Source organism: Staurois parvus, unplaced genomic scaffold, assembly GCF_062004578.1.
Source record: "Staurois parvus isolate SC_StPar_1 unplaced genomic scaffold, SC_StPar_1.0 ptg001323l, whole genome shotgun sequence".
Taxonomy (NCBI): Eukaryota; Metazoa; Chordata; class Amphibia; order Anura; family Ranidae; genus Staurois; species Staurois parvus.
The window spans coordinates 1-10,674 of NW_028319119.1; the positions used below are offsets into that span (position 1 = coordinate 1).

Sequence of the window (10,674 nt, forward strand, 5' to 3'; positions counted from 1 at the left end):
TGGATGGGAGACCGCCTGGGAATACCAGGTGCTGTAGGCTTTTGTCTTTTGCTCGGCTTCTTTTTCGCCTCAAATGGCCAGCTTGCCAAGCACCAATTGAAGTAGATTGAGGGCTCCAAAGAGAAGCGCCTACGGCCACATCACTCTGAATGCGCCCGATCTCGTCTGATCTCGGAAGCTAAGCAGCGTAGGGCCTGGTTAGTACCTGGATGGGAGACCGCCTGGGAATACCAGGTGCTGTAGGCTTTTGTCTTTTGCTCGGCTTCTTTTTCGCCTCAAATGGCCAGCTTGCCAAGCACCAATTGAAGTAGATTGAGGGCTCCAAAGAGAAGCGCCTACGGCCACATCACTCTGAATGCGCCCGATCTCGTCTGATCTCGGAAGCTAAGCAGCGTAGGGCCTGGTTAGTACCTGGATGGGAGACCGCCTGGGAATACCAGGTGCTGTAGGCTTTTGTCTTTTGCTCGGCTTCTTTTTCGCCTCAAATGGCCAGCTTGCCAAGCACCAATTGAAGTAGATTGAGGGCTCCAAAGAGAAGCGCCTACGGCCACATCACTCTGAATGCGCCCGATCTCGTCTGATCTCGGAAGCTAAGCAGCGTAGGGCCTGGTTAGTACCTGGATGGGAGACCGCCTGGGAATACCAGGTGCTGTAGGCTTTTGTCTTTTGCTCGGCTTCTTTTTCGCCTCAAATGGCCAGCTTGCCAAGCACCAATTGAAGTAGATTGAGGGCTCCAAAGAGAAGCGCCTACGGCCACATCACTCTGAATGCGCCCGATCTCGTCTGATCTCGGAAGCTAAGCAGCGTAGGGCCTGGTTAGTACCTGGATGGGAGACCGCCTGGGAATACCAGGTGCTGTAGGCTTTTGTCTTTTGCTCGGCTTCTTTTTCGCCTCAAATGGCCAGCTTGCCAAGCACCAATTGAAGTAGATTGAGGGCTCCAAAGAGAAGCGCCTACGGCCACATCACTCTGAATGCGCCCGATCTCGTCTGATCTCGGAAGCTAAGCAGCGTAGGGCCTGGTTAGTACCTGGATGGGAGACCGCCTGGGAATACCAGGTGCTGTAGGCTTTTGTCTTTTGCTCGGCTTCTTTTTCGCCTCAAATGGCCAGCTTGCCAAGCACCAATTGAAGTAGATTGAGGGCTCCAAAGAGAAGCGCCTACGGCCACATCACTCTGAATGCGCCCGATCTCGTCTGATCTCGGAAGCTAAGCAGCGTAGGGCCTGGTTAGTACCTGGATGGGAGACCGCCTGGGAATACCAGGTGCTGTAGGCTTTTGTCTTTTGCTCGGCTTCTTTTTCGCCTCAAATGGCCAGCTTGCCAAGCACCAATTGAAGTAGATTGAGGGCTCCAAAGAGAAGCGCCTACGGCCACATCACTCTGAATGCGCCCGATCTCGTCTGATCTCGGAAGCTAAGCAGCGTAGGGCCTGGTTAGTACCTGGATGGGAGACCGCCTGGGAATACCAGGTGCTGTAGGCTTTTGTCTTTTGCTCGGCTTCTTTTTCGCCTCAAATGGCCAGCTTGCCAAGCACCAATTGAAGTAGATTGAGGGCTCCAAAGAGAAGCGCCTACGGCCACATCACTCTGAATGCGCCCGATCTCGTCTGATCTCGGAAGCTAAGCAGCGTAGGGCCTGGTTAGTACCTGGATGGGAGACCGCCTGGGAATACCAGGTGCTGTAGGCTTTTGTCTTTTGCTCGGCTTCTTTTTCGCCTCAAATGGCCAGCTTGCCAAGCACCAATTGAAGTAGATTGAGGGCTCCAAAGAGAAGCGCCTACGGCCACATCACTCTGAATGCGCCCGATCTCGTCTGATCTCGGAAGCTAAGCAGCGTAGGGCCTGGTTAGTACCTGGATGGGAGACCGCCTGGGAATACCAGGTGCTGTAGGCTTTTGTCTTTTGCTCGGCTTCTTTTTCGCCTCAAATGGCCAGCTTGCCAAGCACCAATTGAAGTAGATTGAGGGCTCCAAAGAGAAGCGCCTACGGCCACATCACTCTGAATGCGCCCGATCTCGTCTGATCTCGGAAGCTAAGCAGCGTAGGGCCTGGTTAGTACCTGGATGGGAGACCGCCTGGGAATACCAGGTGCTGTAGGCTTTTGTCTTTTGCTCGGCTTCTTTTTCGCCTCAAATGGCCAGCTTGCCAAGCACCAATTGAAGTAGATTGAGGGCTCCAAAGAGAAGCGCCTACGGCCACATCACTCTGAATGCGCCCGATCTCGTCTGATCTCGGAAGCTAAGCAGCGTAGGGCCTGGTTAGTACCTGGATGGGAGACCGCCTGGGAATACCAGGTGCTGTAGGCTTTTGTCTTTTGCTCGGCTTCTTTTTCGCCTCAAATGGCCAGCTTGCCAAGCACCAATTGAAGTAGATTGAGGGCTCCAAAGAGAAGCGCCTACGGCCACATCACTCTGAATGCGCCCGATCTCGTCTGATCTCGGAAGCTAAGCAGCGTAGGGCCTGGTTAGTACCTGGATGGGAGACCGCCTGGGAATACCAGGTGCTGTAGGCTTTTGTCTTTTGCTCGGCTTCTTTTTCGCCTCAAATGGCCAGCTTGCCAAGCACCAATTGAAGTAGATTGAGGGCTCCAAAGAGAAGCGCCTACGGCCACATCACTCTGAATGCGCCCGATCTCGTCTGATCTCGGAAGCTAAGCAGCGTAGGGCCTGGTTAGTACCTGGATGGGAGACCGCCTGGGAATACCAGGTGCTGTAGGCTTTTGTCTTTTGCTCGGCTTCTTTTTCGCCTCAAATGGCCAGCTTGCCAAGCACCAATTGAAGTAGATTGAGGGCTCCAAAGAGAAGCGCCTACGGCCACATCACTCTGAATGCGCCCGATCTCGTCTGATCTCGGAAGCTAAGCAGCGTAGGGCCTGGTTAGTACCTGGATGGGAGACCGCCTGGGAATACCAGGTGCTGTAGGCTTTTGTCTTTTGCTCGGCTTCTTTTTCGCCTCAAATGGCCAGCTTGCCAAGCACCAATTGAAGTAGATTGAGGGCTCCAAAGAGAAGCGCCTACGGCCACATCACTCTGAATGCGCCCGATCTCGTCTGATCTCGGAAGCTAAGCAGCGTAGGGCCTGGTTAGTACCTGGATGGGAGACCGCCTGGGAATACCAGGTGCTGTAGGCTTTTGTCTTTTGCTCGGCTTCTTTTTCGCCTCAAATGGCCAGCTTGCCAAGCACCAATTGAAGTAGATTGAGGGCTCCAAAGAGAAGCGCCTACGGCCACATCACTCTGAATGCGCCCGATCTCGTCTGATCTCGGAAGCTAAGCAGCGTAGGGCCTGGTTAGTACCTGGATGGGAGACCGCCTGGGAATACCAGGTGCTGTAGGCTTTTGTCTTTTGCTCGGCTTCTTTTTCGCCTCAAATGGCCAGCTTGCCAAGCACCAATTGAAGTAGATTGAGGGCTCCAAAGAGAAGCGCCTACGGCCACATCACTCTGAATGCGCCCGATCTCGTCTGATCTCGGAAGCTAAGCAGCGTAGGGCCTGGTTAGTACCTGGATGGGAGACCGCCTGGGAATACCAGGTGCTGTAGGCTTTTGTCTTTTGCTCGGCTTCTTTTTCGCCTCAAATGGCCAGCTTGCCAAGCACCAATTGAAGTAGATTGAGGGCTCCAAAGAGAAGCGCCTACGGCCACATCACTCTGAATGCGCCCGATCTCGTCTGATCTCGGAAGCTAAGCAGCGTAGGGCCTGGTTAGTACCTGGATGGGAGACCGCCTGGGAATACCAGGTGCTGTAGGCTTTTGTCTTTTGCTCGGCTTCTTTTTCGCCTCAAATGGCCAGCTTGCCAAGCACCAATTGAAGTAGATTGAGGGCTCCAAAGAGAAGCGCCTACGGCCACATCACTCTGAATGCGCCCGATCTCGTCTGATCTCGGAAGCTAAGCAGCGTAGGGCCTGGTTAGTACCTGGATGGGAGACCGCCTGGGAATACCAGGTGCTGTAGGCTTTTGTCTTTTGCTCGGCTTCTTTTTCGCCTCAAATGGCCAGCTTGCCAAGCACCAATTGAAGTAGATTGAGGGCTCCAAAGAGAAGCGCCTACGGCCACATCACTCTGAATGCGCCCGATCTCGTCTGATCTCGGAAGCTAAGCAGCGTAGGGCCTGGTTAGTACCTGGATGGGAGACCGCCTGGGAATACCAGGTGCTGTAGGCTTTTGTCTTTTGCTCGGCTTCTTTTTCGCCTCAAATGGCCAGCTTGCCAAGCACCAATTGAAGTAGATTGAGGGCTCCAAAGAGAAGCGCCTACGGCCACATCACTCTGAATGCGCCCGATCTCGTCTGATCTCGGAAGCTAAGCAGCGTAGGGCCTGGTTAGTACCTGGATGGGAGACCGCCTGGGAATACCAGGTGCTGTAGGCTTTTGTCTTTTGCTCGGCTTCTTTTTCGCCTCAAATGGCCAGCTTGCCAAGCACCAATTGAAGTAGATTGAGGGCTCCAAAGAGAAGCGCCTACGGCCACATCACTCTGAATGCGCCCGATCTCGTCTGATCTCGGAAGCTAAGCAGCGTAGGGCCTGGTTAGTACCTGGATGGGAGACCGCCTGGGAATACCAGGTGCTGTAGGCTTTTGTCTTTTGCTCGGCTTCTTTTTCGCCTCAAATGGCCAGCTTGCCAAGCACCAATTGAAGTAGATTGAGGGCTCCAAAGAGAAGCGCCTACGGCCACATCACTCTGAATGCGCCCGATCTCGTCTGATCTCGGAAGCTAAGCAGCGTAGGGCCTGGTTAGTACCTGGATGGGAGACCGCCTGGGAATACCAGGTGCTGTAGGCTTTTGTCTTTTGCTCGGCTTCTTTTTCGCCTCAAATGGCCAGCTTGCCAAGCACCAATTGAAGTAGATTGAGGGCTCCAAAGAGAAGCGCCTACGGCCACATCACTCTGAATGCGCCCGATCTCGTCTGATCTCGGAAGCTAAGCAGCGTAGGGCCTGGTTAGTACCTGGATGGGAGACCGCCTGGGAATACCAGGTGCTGTAGGCTTTTGTCTTTTGCTCGGCTTCTTTTTCGCCTCAAATGGCCAGCTTGCCAAGCACCAATTGAAGTAGATTGAGGGCTCCAAAGAGAAGCGCCTACGGCCACATCACTCTGAATGCGCCCGATCTCGTCTGATCTCGGAAGCTAAGCAGCGTAGGGCCTGGTTAGTACCTGGATGGGAGACCGCCTGGGAATACCAGGTGCTGTAGGCTTTTGTCTTTTGCTCGGCTTCTTTTTCGCCTCAAATGGCCAGCTTGCCAAGCACCAATTGAAGTAGATTGAGGGCTCCAAAGAGAAGCGCCTACGGCCACATCACTCTGAATGCGCCCGATCTCGTCTGATCTCGGAAGCTAAGCAGCGTAGGGCCTGGTTAGTACCTGGATGGGAGACCGCCTGGGAATACCAGGTGCTGTAGGCTTTTGTCTTTTGCTCGGCTTCTTTTTCGCCTCAAATGGCCAGCTTGCCAAGCACCAATTGAAGTAGATTGAGGGCTCCAAAGAGAAGCGCCTACGGCCACATCACTCTGAATGCGCCCGATCTCGTCTGATCTCGGAAGCTAAGCAGCGTAGGGCCTGGTTAGTACCTGGATGGGAGACCGCCTGGGAATACCAGGTGCTGTAGGCTTTTGTCTTTTGCTCGGCTTCTTTTTCGCCTCAAATGGCCAGCTTGCCAAGCACCAATTGAAGTAGATTGAGGGCTCCAAAGAGAAGCGCCTACGGCCACATCACTCTGAATGCGCCCGATCTCGTCTGATCTCGGAAGCTAAGCAGCGTAGGGCCTGGTTAGTACCTGGATGGGAGACCGCCTGGGAATACCAGGTGCTGTAGGCTTTTGTCTTTTGCTCGGCTTCTTTTTCGCCTCAAATGGCCAGCTTGCCAAGCACCAATTGAAGTAGATTGAGGGCTCCAAAGAGAAGCGCCTACGGCCACATCACTCTGAATGCGCCCGATCTCGTCTGATCTCGGAAGCTAAGCAGCGTAGGGCCTGGTTAGTACCTGGATGGGAGACCGCCTGGGAATACCAGGTGCTGTAGGCTTTTGTCTTTTGCTCGGCTTCTTTTTCGCCTCAAATGGCCAGCTTGCCAAGCACCAATTGAAGTAGATTGAGGGCTCCAAAGAGAAGCGCCTACGGCCACATCACTCTGAATGCGCCCGATCTCGTCTGATCTCGGAAGCTAAGCAGCGTAGGGCCTGGTTAGTACCTGGATGGGAGACCGCCTGGGAATACCAGGTGCTGTAGGCTTTTGTCTTTTGCTCGGCTTCTTTTTCGCCTCAAATGGCCAGCTTGCCAAGCACCAATTGAAGTAGATTGAGGGCTCCAAAGAGAAGCGCCTACGGCCACATCACTCTGAATGCGCCCGATCTCGTCTGATCTCGGAAGCTAAGCAGCGTAGGGCCTGGTTAGTACCTGGATGGGAGACCGCCTGGGAATACCAGGTGCTGTAGGCTTTTGTCTTTTGCTCGGCTTCTTTTTCGCCTCAAATGGCCAGCTTGCCAAGCACCAATTGAAGTAGATTGAGGGCTCCAAAGAGAAGCGCCTACGGCCACATCACTCTGAATGCGCCCGATCTCGTCTGATCTCGGAAGCTAAGCAGCGTAGGGCCTGGTTAGTACCTGGATGGGAGACCGCCTGGGAATACCAGGTGCTGTAGGCTTTTGTCTTTTGCTCGGCTTCTTTTTCGCCTCAAATGGCCAGCTTGCCAAGCACCAATTGAAGTAGATTGAGGGCTCCAAAGAGAAGCGCCTACGGCCACATCACTCTGAATGCGCCCGATCTCGTCTGATCTCGGAAGCTAAGCAGCGTAGGGCCTGGTTAGTACCTGGATGGGAGACCGCCTGGGAATACCAGGTGCTGTAGGCTTTTGTCTTTTGCTCGGCTTCTTTTTCGCCTCAAATGGCCAGCTTGCCAAGCACCAATTGAAGTAGATTGAGGGCTCCAAAGAGAAGCGCCTACGGCCACATCACTCTGAATGCGCCCGATCTCGTCTGATCTCGGAAGCTAAGCAGCGTAGGGCCTGGTTAGTACCTGGATGGGAGACCGCCTGGGAATACCAGGTGCTGTAGGCTTTTGTCTTTTGCTCGGCTTCTTTTTCGCCTCAAATGGCCAGCTTGCCAAGCACCAATTGAAGTAGATTGAGGGCTCCAAAGAGAAGCGCCTACGGCCACATCACTCTGAATGCGCCCGATCTCGTCTGATCTCGGAAGCTAAGCAGCGTAGGGCCTGGTTAGTACCTGGATGGGAGACCGCCTGGGAATACCAGGTGCTGTAGGCTTTTGTCTTTTGCTCGGCTTCTTTTTCGCCTCAAATGGCCAGCTTGCCAAGCACCAATTGAAGTAGATTGAGGGCTCCAAAGAGAAGCGCCTACGGCCACATCACTCTGAATGCGCCCGATCTCGTCTGATCTCGGAAGCTAAGCAGCGTAGGGCCTGGTTAGTACCTGGATGGGAGACCGCCTGGGAATACCAGGTGCTGTAGGCTTTTGTCTTTTGCTCGGCTTCTTTTTCGCCTCAAATGGCCAGCTTGCCAAGCACCAATTGAAGTAGATTGAGGGCTCCAAAGAGAAGCGCCTACGGCCACATCACTCTGAATGCGCCCGATCTCGTCTGATCTCGGAAGCTAAGCAGCGTAGGGCCTGGTTAGTACCTGGATGGGAGACCGCCTGGGAATACCAGGTGCTGTAGGCTTTTGTCTTTTGCTCGGCTTCTTTTTCGCCTCAAATGGCCAGCTTGCCAAGCACCAATTGAAGTAGATTGAGGGCTCCAAAGAGAAGCGCCTACGGCCACATCACTCTGAATGCGCCCGATCTCGTCTGATCTCGGAAGCTAAGCAGCGTAGGGCCTGGTTAGTACCTGGATGGGAGACCGCCTGGGAATACCAGGTGCTGTAGGCTTTTGTCTTTTGCTCGGCTTCTTTTTCGCCTCAAATGGCCAGCTTGCCAAGCACCAATTGAAGTAGATTGAGGGCTCCAAAGAGAAGCGCCTACGGCCACATCACTCTGAATGCGCCCGATCTCGTCTGATCTCGGAAGCTAAGCAGCGTAGGGCCTGGTTAGTACCTGGATGGGAGACCGCCTGGGAATACCAGGTGCTGTAGGCTTTTGTCTTTTGCTCGGCTTCTTTTTCGCCTCAAATGGCCAGCTTGCCAAGCACCAATTGAAGTAGATTGAGGGCTCCAAAGAGAAGCGCCTACGGCCACATCACTCTGAATGCGCCCGATCTCGTCTGATCTCGGAAGCTAAGCAGCGTAGGGCCTGGTTAGTACCTGGATGGGAGACCGCCTGGGAATACCAGGTGCTGTAGGCTTTTGTCTTTTGCTCGGCTTCTTTTTCGCCTCAAATGGCCAGCTTGCCAAGCACCAATTGAAGTAGATTGAGGGCTCCAAAGAGAAGCGCCTACGGCCACATCACTCTGAATGCGCCCGATCTCGTCTGATCTCGGAAGCTAAGCAGCGTAGGGCCTGGTTAGTACCTGGATGGGAGACCGCCTGGGAATACCAGGTGCTGTAGGCTTTTGTCTTTTGCTCGGCTTCTTTTTCGCCTCAAATGGCCAGCTTGCCAAGCACCAATTGAAGTAGATTGAGGGCTCCAAAGAGAAGCGCCTACGGCCACATCACTCTGAATGCGCCCGATCTCGTCTGATCTCGGAAGCTAAGCAGCGTAGGGCCTGGTTAGTACCTGGATGGGAGACCGCCTGGGAATACCAGGTGCTGTAGGCTTTTGTCTTTTGCTCGGCTTCTTTTTCGCCTCAAATGGCCAGCTTGCCAAGCACCAATTGAAGTAGATTGAGGGCTCCAAAGAGAAGCGCCTACGGCCACATCACTCTGAATGCGCCCGATCTCGTCTGATCTCGGAAGCTAAGCAGCGTAGGGCCTGGTTAGTACCTGGATGGGAGACCGCCTGGGAATACCAGGTGCTGTAGGCTTTTGTCTTTTGCTCGGCTTCTTTTTCGCCTCAAATGGCCAGCTTGCCAAGCACCAATTGAAGTAGATTGAGGGCTCCAAAGAGAAGCGCCTACGGCCACATCACTCTGAATGCGCCCGATCTCGTCTGATCTCGGAAGCTAAGCAGCGTAGGGCCTGGTTAGTACCTGGATGGGAGACCGCCTGGGAATACCAGGTGCTGTAGGCTTTTGTCTTTTGCTCGGCTTCTTTTTCGCCTCAAATGGCCAGCTTGCCAAGCACCAATTGAAGTAGATTGAGGGCTCCAAAGAGAAGCGCCTACGGCCACATCACTCTGAATGCGCCCGATCTCGTCTGATCTCGGAAGCTAAGCAGCGTAGGGCCTGGTTAGTACCTGGATGGGAGACCGCCTGGGAATACCAGGTGCTGTAGGCTTTTGTCTTTTGCTCGGCTTCTTTTTCGCCTCAAATGGCCAGCTTGCCAAGCACCAATTGAAGTAGATTGAGGGCTCCAAAGAGAAGCGCCTACGGCCACATCACTCTGAATGCGCCCGATCTCGTCTGATCTCGGAAGCTAAGCAGCGTAGGGCCTGGTTAGTACCTGGATGGGAGACCGCCTGGGAATACCAGGTGCTGTAGGCTTTTGTCTTTTGCTCGGCTTCTTTTTCGCCTCAAATGGCCAGCTTGCCAAGCACCAATTGAAGTAGATTGAGGGCTCCAAAGAGAAGCGCCTACGGCCACATCACTCTGAATGCGCCCGATCTCGTCTGATCTCGGAAGCTAAGCAGCGTAGGGCCTGGTTAGTACCTGGATGGGAGACCGCCTGGGAATACCAGGTGCTGTAGGCTTTTGTCTTTTGCTCGGCTTCTTTTTCGCCTCAAATGGCCAGCTTGCCAAGCACCAATTGAAGTAGATTGAGGGCTCCAAAGAGAAGCGCCTACGGCCACATCACTCTGAATGCGCCCGATCTCGTCTGATCTCGGAAGCTAAGCAGCGTAGGGCCTGGTTAGTACCTGGATGGGAGACCGCCTGGGAATAGCAGGTGCTGTAGGCTTTTGTCTTTTGCTCGGCTTCTTTTTCGCCTCAAATGGCCAGCTTGCCAAGCACCAATTGAAGTAGATTGAGGGCTCCAAAGAGAAGCGCCTACGGCCACATCACTCTGAATGCGCCCAATCTCGTCTGATCTCGGAAGCTAAGCAGCGTAGGGCCTGGTTAGTACCTGGATGGGAGACCGCCTGGGAATACCAGGTGCTGTAGGCTTTTGTCTTTTGCTCGGCTTCTTTTTCGCCTCAAATGGCCAGCTTGCCAAGCACCAATTGAAGTAGATTGAGGGCTCCAAAGAGAAGCGCCTACGGCCACATCACTCTGAATGCGCCCGATCTCGTCTGATCTCGGAAGCTAAGCAGCGTAGGGCCTGGTTAGTACCTGGATGGGAGACCGCCTGGGAATACCAGGTGCTGTAGGCTTTTGTCTTTTGCTCGGCTTCTTTTTCGCCTCAAATGGCCAGCTTGCCAAGCACCAATTGAAGTAGATTGAGGGCTCCAAAGAGAAGCGCCTACGGCCACATCACTCTGAATGCGCCCGATCTCGTAGTACTTGTAGTTGATACTGAGTTGGTGTAGTTGATATTGTGAGGTTTCTGTTTGGAACCCCTTGGAATAAGATTTTTTTTATAACATTAATAACATTGTTGTAATGTTATTTTTTTAAGCAGATTGATTATTCATGATTTTACCAATTAAAGTTGGGAGGAGTTTCTTTTTTTCTGGCTTTAAAACAATCCCCTTTGCTCACTCTGAG

At 53.4% G+C, this 10,674-nt stretch overlaps 50 non-coding genes across 50 annotated transcripts; all 50 read left to right on the top strand.

The window, feature by feature from the left end:
* Window positions 1-127: 127 nt before the first annotated feature.
* Window positions 128-246, top strand: LOC149437000 (5S ribosomal RNA). The gene has a single exon (XR_016308195.1). It is a non-coding gene; the product is annotated as a 5S ribosomal RNA (ribosomal RNA).
* Window positions 247-333: 87 nt separating this feature from the next.
* On the top strand, window positions 334-452 carry LOC149437001 (5S ribosomal RNA). Its single transcript, XR_016308206.1, has one exon. It is a non-coding gene; the product is annotated as a 5S ribosomal RNA (ribosomal RNA).
* Window positions 453-539: 87 nt separating this feature from the next.
* LOC149437002 (5S ribosomal RNA) lies at window positions 540-658 on the top strand. Its single transcript, XR_016308217.1, has one exon. It is a non-coding gene; the product is annotated as a 5S ribosomal RNA (ribosomal RNA).
* An 87-nt stretch (window positions 659-745) lies between these two features.
* On the top strand, window positions 746-864 carry LOC149437003 (5S ribosomal RNA). Its single transcript, XR_016308228.1, has one exon. It is a non-coding gene; the product is annotated as a 5S ribosomal RNA (ribosomal RNA).
* An 87-nt stretch (window positions 865-951) lies between these two features.
* On the top strand, window positions 952-1,070 carry LOC149437004 (5S ribosomal RNA). Its single transcript, XR_016308239.1, has one exon. It is a non-coding gene; the product is annotated as a 5S ribosomal RNA (ribosomal RNA).
* Window positions 1,071-1,157: 87 nt separating this feature from the next.
* LOC149437005 (5S ribosomal RNA) lies at window positions 1,158-1,276 on the top strand. The gene has a single exon (XR_016308196.1). It is a non-coding gene; the product is annotated as a 5S ribosomal RNA (ribosomal RNA).
* Window positions 1,277-1,363: 87 nt separating this feature from the next.
* LOC149437006 (5S ribosomal RNA) lies at window positions 1,364-1,482 on the top strand. Its single transcript, XR_016308197.1, has one exon. It is a non-coding gene; the product is annotated as a 5S ribosomal RNA (ribosomal RNA).
* An 87-nt stretch (window positions 1,483-1,569) lies between these two features.
* On the top strand, window positions 1,570-1,688 carry LOC149437007 (5S ribosomal RNA). The gene has a single exon (XR_016308198.1). It is a non-coding gene; the product is annotated as a 5S ribosomal RNA (ribosomal RNA).
* An 87-nt stretch (window positions 1,689-1,775) lies between these two features.
* On the top strand, window positions 1,776-1,894 carry LOC149437008 (5S ribosomal RNA). The gene has a single exon (XR_016308199.1). It is a non-coding gene; the product is annotated as a 5S ribosomal RNA (ribosomal RNA).
* Window positions 1,895-1,981: 87 nt separating this feature from the next.
* On the top strand, window positions 1,982-2,100 carry LOC149437009 (5S ribosomal RNA). The gene has a single exon (XR_016308200.1). It is a non-coding gene; the product is annotated as a 5S ribosomal RNA (ribosomal RNA).
* An 87-nt stretch (window positions 2,101-2,187) lies between these two features.
* On the top strand, window positions 2,188-2,306 carry LOC149437010 (5S ribosomal RNA). The gene has a single exon (XR_016308201.1). It is a non-coding gene; the product is annotated as a 5S ribosomal RNA (ribosomal RNA).
* Window positions 2,307-2,393: 87 nt separating this feature from the next.
* Window positions 2,394-2,512, top strand: LOC149437011 (5S ribosomal RNA). Its single transcript, XR_016308202.1, has one exon. It is a non-coding gene; the product is annotated as a 5S ribosomal RNA (ribosomal RNA).
* An 87-nt stretch (window positions 2,513-2,599) lies between these two features.
* LOC149437012 (5S ribosomal RNA) lies at window positions 2,600-2,718 on the top strand. The gene has a single exon (XR_016308203.1). It is a non-coding gene; the product is annotated as a 5S ribosomal RNA (ribosomal RNA).
* An 87-nt stretch (window positions 2,719-2,805) lies between these two features.
* On the top strand, window positions 2,806-2,924 carry LOC149437013 (5S ribosomal RNA). The gene has a single exon (XR_016308204.1). It is a non-coding gene; the product is annotated as a 5S ribosomal RNA (ribosomal RNA).
* An 87-nt stretch (window positions 2,925-3,011) lies between these two features.
* On the top strand, window positions 3,012-3,130 carry LOC149437014 (5S ribosomal RNA). The gene has a single exon (XR_016308205.1). It is a non-coding gene; the product is annotated as a 5S ribosomal RNA (ribosomal RNA).
* An 87-nt stretch (window positions 3,131-3,217) lies between these two features.
* On the top strand, window positions 3,218-3,336 carry LOC149437015 (5S ribosomal RNA). The gene has a single exon (XR_016308207.1). It is a non-coding gene; the product is annotated as a 5S ribosomal RNA (ribosomal RNA).
* Window positions 3,337-3,423: 87 nt separating this feature from the next.
* LOC149437016 (5S ribosomal RNA) lies at window positions 3,424-3,542 on the top strand. The gene has a single exon (XR_016308208.1). It is a non-coding gene; the product is annotated as a 5S ribosomal RNA (ribosomal RNA).
* An 87-nt stretch (window positions 3,543-3,629) lies between these two features.
* LOC149437017 (5S ribosomal RNA) lies at window positions 3,630-3,748 on the top strand. Its single transcript, XR_016308209.1, has one exon. It is a non-coding gene; the product is annotated as a 5S ribosomal RNA (ribosomal RNA).
* An 87-nt stretch (window positions 3,749-3,835) lies between these two features.
* LOC149437018 (5S ribosomal RNA) lies at window positions 3,836-3,954 on the top strand. The gene has a single exon (XR_016308210.1). It is a non-coding gene; the product is annotated as a 5S ribosomal RNA (ribosomal RNA).
* Window positions 3,955-4,041: 87 nt separating this feature from the next.
* LOC149437019 (5S ribosomal RNA) lies at window positions 4,042-4,160 on the top strand. The gene has a single exon (XR_016308211.1). It is a non-coding gene; the product is annotated as a 5S ribosomal RNA (ribosomal RNA).
* An 87-nt stretch (window positions 4,161-4,247) lies between these two features.
* LOC149437020 (5S ribosomal RNA) lies at window positions 4,248-4,366 on the top strand. Its single transcript, XR_016308212.1, has one exon. It is a non-coding gene; the product is annotated as a 5S ribosomal RNA (ribosomal RNA).
* An 87-nt stretch (window positions 4,367-4,453) lies between these two features.
* LOC149437021 (5S ribosomal RNA) lies at window positions 4,454-4,572 on the top strand. The gene has a single exon (XR_016308213.1). It is a non-coding gene; the product is annotated as a 5S ribosomal RNA (ribosomal RNA).
* An 87-nt stretch (window positions 4,573-4,659) lies between these two features.
* Window positions 4,660-4,778, top strand: LOC149437022 (5S ribosomal RNA). The gene has a single exon (XR_016308214.1). It is a non-coding gene; the product is annotated as a 5S ribosomal RNA (ribosomal RNA).
* Window positions 4,779-4,865: 87 nt separating this feature from the next.
* LOC149437023 (5S ribosomal RNA) lies at window positions 4,866-4,984 on the top strand. The gene has a single exon (XR_016308215.1). It is a non-coding gene; the product is annotated as a 5S ribosomal RNA (ribosomal RNA).
* Window positions 4,985-5,071: 87 nt separating this feature from the next.
* On the top strand, window positions 5,072-5,190 carry LOC149437024 (5S ribosomal RNA). Its single transcript, XR_016308216.1, has one exon. It is a non-coding gene; the product is annotated as a 5S ribosomal RNA (ribosomal RNA).
* Window positions 5,191-5,277: 87 nt separating this feature from the next.
* LOC149437025 (5S ribosomal RNA) lies at window positions 5,278-5,396 on the top strand. The gene has a single exon (XR_016308218.1). It is a non-coding gene; the product is annotated as a 5S ribosomal RNA (ribosomal RNA).
* An 87-nt stretch (window positions 5,397-5,483) lies between these two features.
* Window positions 5,484-5,602, top strand: LOC149437026 (5S ribosomal RNA). The gene has a single exon (XR_016308219.1). It is a non-coding gene; the product is annotated as a 5S ribosomal RNA (ribosomal RNA).
* An 87-nt stretch (window positions 5,603-5,689) lies between these two features.
* Window positions 5,690-5,808, top strand: LOC149437027 (5S ribosomal RNA). The gene has a single exon (XR_016308220.1). It is a non-coding gene; the product is annotated as a 5S ribosomal RNA (ribosomal RNA).
* An 87-nt stretch (window positions 5,809-5,895) lies between these two features.
* On the top strand, window positions 5,896-6,014 carry LOC149437028 (5S ribosomal RNA). The gene has a single exon (XR_016308221.1). It is a non-coding gene; the product is annotated as a 5S ribosomal RNA (ribosomal RNA).
* An 87-nt stretch (window positions 6,015-6,101) lies between these two features.
* Window positions 6,102-6,220, top strand: LOC149437029 (5S ribosomal RNA). The gene has a single exon (XR_016308222.1). It is a non-coding gene; the product is annotated as a 5S ribosomal RNA (ribosomal RNA).
* Window positions 6,221-6,307: 87 nt separating this feature from the next.
* LOC149437030 (5S ribosomal RNA) lies at window positions 6,308-6,426 on the top strand. The gene has a single exon (XR_016308223.1). It is a non-coding gene; the product is annotated as a 5S ribosomal RNA (ribosomal RNA).
* An 87-nt stretch (window positions 6,427-6,513) lies between these two features.
* LOC149437031 (5S ribosomal RNA) lies at window positions 6,514-6,632 on the top strand. The gene has a single exon (XR_016308224.1). It is a non-coding gene; the product is annotated as a 5S ribosomal RNA (ribosomal RNA).
* An 87-nt stretch (window positions 6,633-6,719) lies between these two features.
* LOC149437032 (5S ribosomal RNA) lies at window positions 6,720-6,838 on the top strand. Its single transcript, XR_016308225.1, has one exon. It is a non-coding gene; the product is annotated as a 5S ribosomal RNA (ribosomal RNA).
* Window positions 6,839-6,925: 87 nt separating this feature from the next.
* LOC149437033 (5S ribosomal RNA) lies at window positions 6,926-7,044 on the top strand. Its single transcript, XR_016308226.1, has one exon. It is a non-coding gene; the product is annotated as a 5S ribosomal RNA (ribosomal RNA).
* An 87-nt stretch (window positions 7,045-7,131) lies between these two features.
* Window positions 7,132-7,250, top strand: LOC149437034 (5S ribosomal RNA). The gene has a single exon (XR_016308227.1). It is a non-coding gene; the product is annotated as a 5S ribosomal RNA (ribosomal RNA).
* An 87-nt stretch (window positions 7,251-7,337) lies between these two features.
* LOC149437035 (5S ribosomal RNA) lies at window positions 7,338-7,456 on the top strand. The gene has a single exon (XR_016308229.1). It is a non-coding gene; the product is annotated as a 5S ribosomal RNA (ribosomal RNA).
* An 87-nt stretch (window positions 7,457-7,543) lies between these two features.
* On the top strand, window positions 7,544-7,662 carry LOC149437036 (5S ribosomal RNA). Its single transcript, XR_016308230.1, has one exon. It is a non-coding gene; the product is annotated as a 5S ribosomal RNA (ribosomal RNA).
* An 87-nt stretch (window positions 7,663-7,749) lies between these two features.
* On the top strand, window positions 7,750-7,868 carry LOC149437037 (5S ribosomal RNA). The gene has a single exon (XR_016308231.1). It is a non-coding gene; the product is annotated as a 5S ribosomal RNA (ribosomal RNA).
* Window positions 7,869-7,955: 87 nt separating this feature from the next.
* Window positions 7,956-8,074, top strand: LOC149437038 (5S ribosomal RNA). The gene has a single exon (XR_016308232.1). It is a non-coding gene; the product is annotated as a 5S ribosomal RNA (ribosomal RNA).
* Window positions 8,075-8,161: 87 nt separating this feature from the next.
* Window positions 8,162-8,280, top strand: LOC149437039 (5S ribosomal RNA). The gene has a single exon (XR_016308233.1). It is a non-coding gene; the product is annotated as a 5S ribosomal RNA (ribosomal RNA).
* An 87-nt stretch (window positions 8,281-8,367) lies between these two features.
* LOC149437040 (5S ribosomal RNA) lies at window positions 8,368-8,486 on the top strand. The gene has a single exon (XR_016308234.1). It is a non-coding gene; the product is annotated as a 5S ribosomal RNA (ribosomal RNA).
* Window positions 8,487-8,573: 87 nt separating this feature from the next.
* LOC149437041 (5S ribosomal RNA) lies at window positions 8,574-8,692 on the top strand. The gene has a single exon (XR_016308235.1). It is a non-coding gene; the product is annotated as a 5S ribosomal RNA (ribosomal RNA).
* An 87-nt stretch (window positions 8,693-8,779) lies between these two features.
* On the top strand, window positions 8,780-8,898 carry LOC149437042 (5S ribosomal RNA). Its single transcript, XR_016308236.1, has one exon. It is a non-coding gene; the product is annotated as a 5S ribosomal RNA (ribosomal RNA).
* An 87-nt stretch (window positions 8,899-8,985) lies between these two features.
* On the top strand, window positions 8,986-9,104 carry LOC149437043 (5S ribosomal RNA). Its single transcript, XR_016308237.1, has one exon. It is a non-coding gene; the product is annotated as a 5S ribosomal RNA (ribosomal RNA).
* An 87-nt stretch (window positions 9,105-9,191) lies between these two features.
* LOC149437044 (5S ribosomal RNA) lies at window positions 9,192-9,310 on the top strand. Its single transcript, XR_016308238.1, has one exon. It is a non-coding gene; the product is annotated as a 5S ribosomal RNA (ribosomal RNA).
* Window positions 9,311-9,397: 87 nt separating this feature from the next.
* LOC149437045 (5S ribosomal RNA) lies at window positions 9,398-9,516 on the top strand. Its single transcript, XR_016308240.1, has one exon. It is a non-coding gene; the product is annotated as a 5S ribosomal RNA (ribosomal RNA).
* Window positions 9,517-9,603: 87 nt separating this feature from the next.
* LOC149437046 (5S ribosomal RNA) lies at window positions 9,604-9,722 on the top strand. The gene has a single exon (XR_016308241.1). It is a non-coding gene; the product is annotated as a 5S ribosomal RNA (ribosomal RNA).
* Window positions 9,723-9,809: 87 nt separating this feature from the next.
* Window positions 9,810-9,928, top strand: LOC149437047 (5S ribosomal RNA). The gene has a single exon (XR_016308243.1). It is a non-coding gene; the product is annotated as a 5S ribosomal RNA (ribosomal RNA).
* Window positions 9,929-10,015: 87 nt separating this feature from the next.
* Window positions 10,016-10,134, top strand: LOC149437048 (5S ribosomal RNA). Its single transcript, XR_016308244.1, has one exon. It is a non-coding gene; the product is annotated as a 5S ribosomal RNA (ribosomal RNA).
* Window positions 10,135-10,221: 87 nt separating this feature from the next.
* Window positions 10,222-10,340, top strand: LOC149437049 (5S ribosomal RNA). The gene has a single exon (XR_016308242.1). It is a non-coding gene; the product is annotated as a 5S ribosomal RNA (ribosomal RNA).
* The last annotated feature ends 334 nt before the right edge of the window (window positions 10,341-10,674 follow it).